The sequence below is a fragment of the Chiloscyllium plagiosum genome, unplaced genomic scaffold (assembly GCF_037043375.1).
Source record: "Chiloscyllium plagiosum isolate Xiang-an unplaced genomic scaffold, Cpla_swu_hap1 HiC_scaffold_35, whole genome shotgun sequence".
NCBI lineage: Eukaryota > Metazoa > Chordata > Chondrichthyes > Orectolobiformes > Hemiscylliidae > Chiloscyllium > Chiloscyllium plagiosum.
The window spans coordinates 35762634-35771727 of record NW_028270173.1 but is presented as its reverse complement, the minus strand read 5'-3'; positions in this window follow the sequence as shown (position 1 = coordinate 35771727).

The window sequence follows — 9094 nt, the reverse complement described above, 5'->3', positions numbered from 1 at the left end:
TTCGAACGGTAGAATAAAGTATGTTTTTCAACAAACCTGGTATTATGACTAACTGAATAGCACCTGGAACTGAAAATGTAAGCGACACCTTGTATTTATGTTTAAAGTAAGAAAAAATAGTTTTTGGACGATCATTTAATGCATTTTCAGGGGGTTTGGCTGGTCCATAACAAAGAATTTAGATATGCACTTACCATGCCAAGGCATACAAATTTCTGAGCTAAGTGCTGGAAATGGGATTGGAATAATAAGGTAGTTGTATTTTATTGGCATGGATCCGATGGGCTAGAACAAAGAAAGAGAACAAAGATAATTTACAGCCCAGGAACAAGCCCTTCGGCCCTTCATGCCCTAGCCGATCCAAATGTACGGTCTAAACCTTTTCTCAATTCCTAAGCATTTGTATCCCTCTGCTCCCCACCTACTCATGCATCTGTCCAGATGCATCTTAAATTAATCTACCGTGCCTGCCTCTACCACCGCTGTTGGCAATGCGTTCCAAATGCCCACCACCCTTTGTGTGAAGTACTTGCCGTGTGTATCCCCCCTTAAACTTTCCACCTCTCACCTTGGAAGTATGACCTCTGGTTATTTAATCCTTCACCCTGGGAAAAAGCTTGTCTCTATCCACCCTGTCTATACCCTTCATGATTTTGTAAACCTCAATCACGTCCCCCCTCAATCTCCTATTTTCTACCGGAAATAAACCTAACCTACTCAACCTCCCTTCATAGCTCGCACCTTCCATTCCAGGTAACGTTCTCTACACCCTCTCCAAAGTGTCCACATTATTTTGGTAATGTGGCAACCCGAACTGTACACAATATTCTAAATGCAGCTGAACCACTGAAGGGCCTTTTTCTGTACTGTGGAATTCTATGCTTTCAGCGTATTGTTCCTTCGTCAGATGAAGTGTGCCAAGTGATTGTGGCCACTTCAACTGACGAATGGCCAGCACTCAGAAAGTTGTGATTTCAAACAAACATGTTGGACTATAACTGGTGTCATGAGGCTTCTGACTTTGTCCATTCCAGTCCAACGCTGACATCTCCACATCATAGATTTCTATCAGTAGTGTAAGTATTGTTTAGCTTTTTCCAATTTCTACAAACGCGCATCGTGCATTCTGCTTCTCAGCTGTCCATCCTAACATACGTTTATTAACAATTCCTTATACGCAATTCAGCTCCTGGCTCATTTTGCTTTTATTTTGCAAGATACCATTGTTGAAAGGAAGGCGATATATTTTATTTTAAATTGCTAACACTTCTCTCGACCTTTTGTTCATAATTCTTGCTCATCTCAAGCAGGCCAATGTGTATGTAAGAATTTGGTTTCTCTAAGAAGTTATGGATCCTTACCAGAATCGAGATTATGGTGCTGGAAAGGCATAGCACGTCAGGCAGCATTCGAGGAGCAGTCCTCACTTTCACCTATGGATCTATACCAGCGTTGTATAAATCAGCTCAATCATAAATAAACCTCATTGACGATTAAGCAGTCAGAACGAAAAAAAAACTAAGTATTTTATCCCAAGATTGTATTATCATCAATAGTGGTTTCTCATCCAGGTTTGCAGGAATCTGTGGATAGTATTTGAATATGTTTTGGCACAAATAATGTATTCAAATGATAATCCTCCAGAGAAATGATCATGCTTTCATGCATTTATAGTTAGCAACTAGACTTATGATTTACTGTTGTGCATCGATCTTTAGCTTCTCCTCCTCAAAATCCCCATTTAGGCATTTCAGCAAACAAAGACGTAACACTGTTCAAAGCAGTTCACCTCCCTTTGAGTGATTTCATTCTTATCAAGTGTTTGCCACTATCTTGCAAGATAAGTCAAATGCTCAGCACTTCACTCACCAACACCTTTCCCTCCCAGCTCTGGACCTCCATCTCAAAATGCAAATAAGTAGCACATCCCAGCTCTGCTGGAAAGCAGAACTCTCAACACACCAACTGCACCAGACATAGAAGGAGTAAAGACAGAAGAAACAGTAGGTTCCTTTTCATTGCTGCATGACCCTCCTTAACGTAAAAAAAAAGGACGTACAGTGAGAACGAAGGAGGACGGAAACAAATGGTGTACGTGGGATTTGGCTCCAAAAAGCATTATCCCCTGAACTGCCCTCCTGTCAGCTCAGACACTTTTGGTGCATTCTATGACACTTCCATTCACAACTGATTGGATGGATAGTCATATCCCCTTTGCCTTCTAGAATTCAACTCGGACCAGCTCTTCAGGTCATGTAATAACCCTCCAAGTAAGAGATTAACCTTCAGACCTGTCCAAGCCTGTGTTCCATTTCTGTCATTGAAACTGCCTGAGGCATAACTCTTGTCATCCGTTCCTTTGATGTTTCTTCTCATTGGGAACTCCCTTCCTCTGTCCGATATCTAACAAAATCAAATTTGAAATCCAGAATTCCTTCAACGTAAAATGCAATTGCGACAAATAACCTCACTGGCAAAAGTTTGAAGCATTTTCCATTGGCACGAGGGTCGATAACCAAAGCTCACGAATTGGATATCATTGTTTACAAAAAAAAAACAAAAGAAATGAGTATTATTACTTTTATACAGTTGGTTGTTAAGATCTGGAATGCCTTTCCTAAATGATAGTGAAAAAAAATTGAATCGTCGTTTCAGAAAGAAATACAATGCATACTTAAATATATATTTATGGAAAGTGGAGCGAGCAGAGGTGGTGGAGTTCACAAAAAGCCAATTCAAACAGATGCCTCTGATGTGGTAAAATATCTCTATGTTGTAACCTTACGGAAATCTGTGAATATTGAACTGTGATTGGATGCACTGGAGTTATTTTCCTTGCAGCAAAGTTCAATGAGTGCGGGATGCGTGGCAATAACGTGGGATCAAAGACCATGGACCATGGATTGAAGATAACCATTTAAACCCTTAGAAAATTGACAAAAAAATATGTTTTCACCAGAAGGTATATGGGAATCCGTAACTCACTGCCTATAAAGATGGTTGAAGCGCTCCTGCGTATTAAAATTAACAAGAACTTAGATGTATACTTGCCAAGATGTGCAAGGCTCTGGGTTAAGTGTTTCTGGCTGGTGCAGACGCAATGGGCTTATAGATCGACATCAATGTCTCTGTGAAGAGTTCAAATTTCACATTGCTCTTGTTAAACATACTGCACCCCCATGAGCAGTTTGTATCGAATTTGAAGCATTCACCTACTTTAAATTCTGTCAATATATATTTTCCCATGTGCAGGTTAATAAAAGTTTTGGTTCCCGAATGGTCCCTTTGCATTCTGAGCATTTTCGTCATTTGACTCCCGCACCCCACAACACTACCCACATCCCCACCCACCACTCCAACGCCCCACCGTCTCTGTAGGACGATTGGAAGCTCCGACTGTCTACAGCAGCTCTGTGAATCCGCGAAGAATGACTCAAATTCATTTTGTACATAGAATAATACCATCGAGTCTTGGTTTACTTTTAAAACCGGTTAAGAATTGTTTCCATGTTTCCCACCTTGAGATTCCCAGCCGCGGGGGGAACAGAGCTGACAGTCACTTTCCAACGGGAATGTGCTTAACTGAGCTTGGCGGAGAGGATGGGATGCCTCTGCTCTCTCAAGGCCACTACCCTAATTCCACTGTGCAGGTTCACATTCAGTTAACGTGCCTGGGGTATAAGTTCTGGTTGAGCGGCAAACTTTGTCATTTGCCTTTCTCAAAGATTGTCGGATTGAAACTCACACTGAAGTAATTTCATTAAAACTAACTGCCGTTCAGACAGAAATAGATGCTTAGCTATCTTGAAACACTTACAAATAAGACATTATTTTTTTCCTCCAAGAAATTACCATAAATTCAGGTGATTAGATGTTACAGACACTGCATAGAATCATAAAGACACAAATGTACAGGACGGAAACAGACTTTTCGGTCCAACTCGCCCATGCAGACAAAATACCTTACATTAATTTAGTCCCATCTGCCAGCACTTGGCCCATATCCTTTCAAACCCTTCCTATTCCGATACCCATCTAGATGTCCTTTAAATGTTGTCATTATACCAGCCTCCCCCACTTACACTGGTAGTTCATTTTATACACGCACAAACCTCTGTGTGTAAAAACTGCCCCTGCGGTCCATTTTAAACATTTTCCTTCTCACCCTAAACTTTTGCCCTCTAGTTCTAGGGACCCGATTCCTGAGAAAAGATCTTGTCTATTTTCCCTATCCATGCTCCTCATGATTTTATAAACATTATAAGTTCACCCCCAAGCCTCGGATGTTTCGGGATGAACAGTCCCACCCTATTCAGCCTCTCCCGATAGGTCAAACCTTCCAACCATGGCACCATCCTTGTAAATCTTTTCTGAACCTTTTCACGTTTCACAACATCGTTTCGATGGAAGGGAGACCATAACTGAACACAATTATCCGAAAATAGCCTAACCAATGTCTTGTACAACCGCAGGTTAACCTCTCAACTCTTATCCGCAATGTTCTAATCAATAAAGGAAAGAGCCCCGAACGAATTATTCATGATGCATATTTTGCAGGAAAGAGGGAAATCCTGTTTTCTTTCTTTATTGTCACCTGTTTATTAAATATCTTAGAACGTTCGATTGTTATCTTAGCAATACTTTGATTTATGTTCAGATGCAAATAGAAAATTAATCAATGTCACAAATCAAAAGCAAATGTGGAACAACTGAGATGGAACAACCACTGTGTATGAAGCTAACCAGACTCATAGATTGTCTGCAATGCAGGTAGAAGTCTTTGGGCGGATCACCTTGTACCAACCCTCCAAAAGACTTTGCACCCACACCCAAACTATCACTGTAACTTAGTTAAACTGCCTAATCTGCACATCTCTGGGCACGTTAGCACAGCCAATCATTTAATCTGCATAATTTTGAACTATGGGAGGAACATCACGCAGACAGAGGGAGAATTTGCAAACTCCATACAAACAGTCAGCCAAGGCTGGGACAGAACCAGAGTACCTGATGCTGTGAGGCAGTAGCGCTAATCACGATGCAATCACACCCTTCTGTGGCTCATCAATATCAGACATATATCAGGAGAAGAATCACTTCCTCAATATGTGTAAATCATCTTCACTCTGAATAATTGTTTGTCATTGTCTGAAATTTAATCTTACTGGTTACCAAAATTGCTGTGTTGAAGTACTTCCAGTATCAAATCATTTTCAATACAAAGAATATTTTTAAAAATTGATCAATTGGGTCAATGCGCTAAAAATAGCAGATAGAGTACAAGTTGGATAAATGCGAGGCTATGCATTTTGGTACAACAAACTGGGGCAACACTCATGCAATTAATGCTCGGTCGTTAGGTGGTGTTGTAGAACAGAGGTACCTGTGGGATCAGGTACATAATTCATTGAAGTTTGCATCACTAGGGGTAGTTAAATGCATTTAGATGCTTGCCTTCAGTGTTCAGTCCTTTGATTAAGTTACAACACAGGGTAAATTCTCCTACTAAATTTAAAATCAGCAACACATCATAATTTATCCGTGTAGTAATCTGTAAAACTTCGAGTGGCCAAGAACTATGTAAAGTAAAATTAACAACTTTATTTCTTAAGGTATAACAGAGAATAATTAACTAACCACTTTTTTAACTAACAGAGAATAATTAACTAACCATTTCTTTCTGTAATTTATCTTTTACCTTCCCTTCTGTAATACTAGTCCAATAAAACTCCCAATTAAGATTTACAAAACAACACTTCTTTTTTCAACACCAGACAGCTTTTTAAAGATTAGATTCGATTACTTACAGTGTGGAAACACGCCCTTCGGCCCAACAAGTCCACACCGGCCCGCCGAAGCGCAACCCACCCATTTCCCTACATTTACTGAACACTACGGGCAGTTTAGCTTGGCCAATTCACAGCTCTAGGTTCTTGCCGTCGAATGTTCTGGTGTCTTCTTTTCTCCTTGTTAGGAATTTCTGTGTCACAGGCTACTGGTCAAAAAGGCTCTTTTCAGAGAGATATTTTTTCAAGCAGTCTGTTACATGCTAAGACTTGGCAGTTCTCCTCTCAACTGTTCAGTTTTCCCTGGTCTTATATCCCCAAGCACTAGATTGTGTCATAAGCTTTTAGGATTGTCATCATACTTAATTCAAACTTGATTGGAAATTGGTATTTTCTCGGGGTATAATTTAAACTGATTAGCCAAATTCAAATTTGCTTTTGTCTCCAGGCAATGACCTAATTGAGTTGTTCGACTGAGTGTTACATTGTTGCCTTATTGAGAACACTTGGTGCTATGTCCGCTAATTCTGTTGATTTTTGCTCTCTTAAAGGTACGCCCAAAAGTTCATAATATGTAAAGGAGTTGAGAAATCATGTTGAGTTTGAGTATGAATGGGTATAGTCTCTTCTGGAGAATTGTGTCCAGTTCTGGTCGCCCTGATGCATATTTTTAAGCTAGACAGTGTTCAGAAGAGATTTACAAGGATGTTGTCCGGCATGGAAGGCTTGAGTTATAATGTAAAGCTGTATAGCCTGGAATGTTTTTCACTGGAGTGTAGGTGGTTTCGGGTGACCTTGTAGAGATTTACAAAATCATGAGAAGTATAGATTGGGTTAATAGTAGGTTTCTATTCCCTAAGATGGGGAATTTCAAAACTAGGAGGCATATTTTTAAAGTGAGAGGAGAGAGATATAAAAAAGACATTAGGGGCACTTTTCTTTCCACAGAGGTTGGTTAGCATGTGGGATGACTGTCCTGAGAATTTGATAGATGCAAGCACAGTTACAACATTTAAAAGTATAAGTACATGAATACAAAAGGTCTGGAGTGATATGGGCCAGGAGCAGGCAGGTGAGATTATTAAAGTTTGGAATTGTGTTTGGCATCGACTAATTGCACTGAAGGGTCTGTGTCCATGTTGTATGCATTTCTGACTCTATGAAGCAATTCCTCAGAAATTAAACCTCAATAATGGATTTAGTCAGAATGATGCTAAACTTCGCACTTTCCATTTCTAGCCGGAAAAAAATGATACTGGGATACGTGTTTGCTTAACTTTTGCTGGTATTTCGGGTTGAACGATTCCATTACTCTCACTTCCACCCTCATCGTACTAAGGTAAAGCTGAAGTTAAGGTCAGACGGCCTCAAAAGTCTAAACTGGGGAAAATAACCCAACAGCAACTTTAGATCAAAGATGTGCTTTTCTCACGTTCTTCAGAATCAACTCCAAAATAAAGCTGATCCACTAAGTTTTCACGTTTCACCCTGTATCTTGCAAATCGGAACCTCCCTCTGACCAAGCTACACCATTAGGATAATGTCGTGCGGGTTTCTGTTAGTGATGGGAGCAGAAGTTGGGTTGCATATTTTTTCTTTATATGTAAATATATGTCAGATTCAAATCTTACATTCAAGATTCAGGATCATTGAAGGGAAAGCATTGTTTTGACTCAGGATCAAAACAGTAATGATCCCACTTCCAACCGCAAACTTAACATCCAAATAATCCTTGAAGAGAAGGTGTATTAAGGATGATGCTTTCAGCATGTGAATACAGTGCAAAGTGCTGAGGCACCCGCTCAGCAAATCGCATCGGAGTAATACCGCACTGCCATCTTGCCATGTTTGACCTGAATGCAACGCCAGACTCATGGTAAGGCAGTTTTCAGTTACGTATCCTCTGGGATTGCCTTCTGTGCCTCTCAGAAAAATGGCACTGAGGATGGTGGATAGGTCAGAAATGTTTTATAAAAAGAATCACTGTGAACGTAATATACATTAGAACAATAGTGCTTTTACATTTTTCAGGACGCAGGATCAAACCCAATTTAGATTAAAAGACAGAAATTTCCAAACTCCGTTTGTCTTCAAGTTGCTGGGAGGGAATAATGACATGAAATGTATCAACCCTTAATGATACGAGCAAAAATAAATAAGTAACTATTAAATAGAGGTGAAGTGTTTGAGTGTTAAACAAGTTGAAAGTTAATCTTAAATATCTTCGAATACCAACTTTTTTAAAATACTTGTATATATGAGAAGACAAGAGCTATATATTTTTAGGCAAAGATACATCAGACAATAAACCAACTTGTCGAGACACAATCGATGATCCAATGATCCTCTCTGACAAAAGCTGTCTTTGCTCATATTATGAAGCTACTGGGATTTCTGAATGATTTTCCATTGTTTTACTTCAATCTCCTGATCATTGTTCACGTTATAATGTTCTAAAGAGTTGCGCCAACGATGATATATTGCCCGGCTGGAAAGAGGTTGCAGCTCCTCCAGTATATGTCAGTCAAAATTTCTAATCCGTTTTTTTTGTGATTTCGGGTAACTGGGTGAGACTGCAATCGTTCAGTACTGACTTGCATTTCCCAACAAAGAATCATGTACCGCACAGGAAACTGGCCTGAGATCCACCTATTATAGAGTCATGGAGGTGTACAGCATGGAAACAGGCCCTTCGGTCCAACCCATCCATGCGGACCAGATATCCCAACCGATCTAGCCCCACCTGCCAGCACCCGGCCCATATCCCTCCAAACCCTTCCTATTCATATACCCATGCAAATGCCTCTTAAATGCTGCAATTGTAGCAGCCTCCACCACTTCCTCTGGCAGCTCATTTCATACACATACCACCTTCTGCGTGAAAAAGTTGCCCCTTGGGTCTGCTTTTTCACAGCAAAGAGCGGCGCGAGCTGGGCGGAAGTGAAGTTGAAGCGCAGAGCTAGTCGGGAAGGTAAGTGATTGATATTTGAGTGGGTGTGTTCTAGACCCCAGGCCCTACATAGTAGGGCCTCCCTTCCATGGTCCTCCTCGAACCTAACTTTAAAGTCCACAGGTAAGCTACTCAGTGTTCTTGTTTTGGAGACTAGGTGTAGAGTAATGGCAGCGCAGGCAGTGGAATGTTCCTCCTGCAGGATGTTTGAGGTAGGGGTGACTACCGATACTCCTGCCGACTTCATCTGCAGGAAATGCAGTCAGATCCTGCTCCTCACAGAGCGAGTTAGGGAACTGGAACTGGAATTGGATGAACTGAGGATTATTCGAGAGGCTGAGGATGATAGATAGAAGCT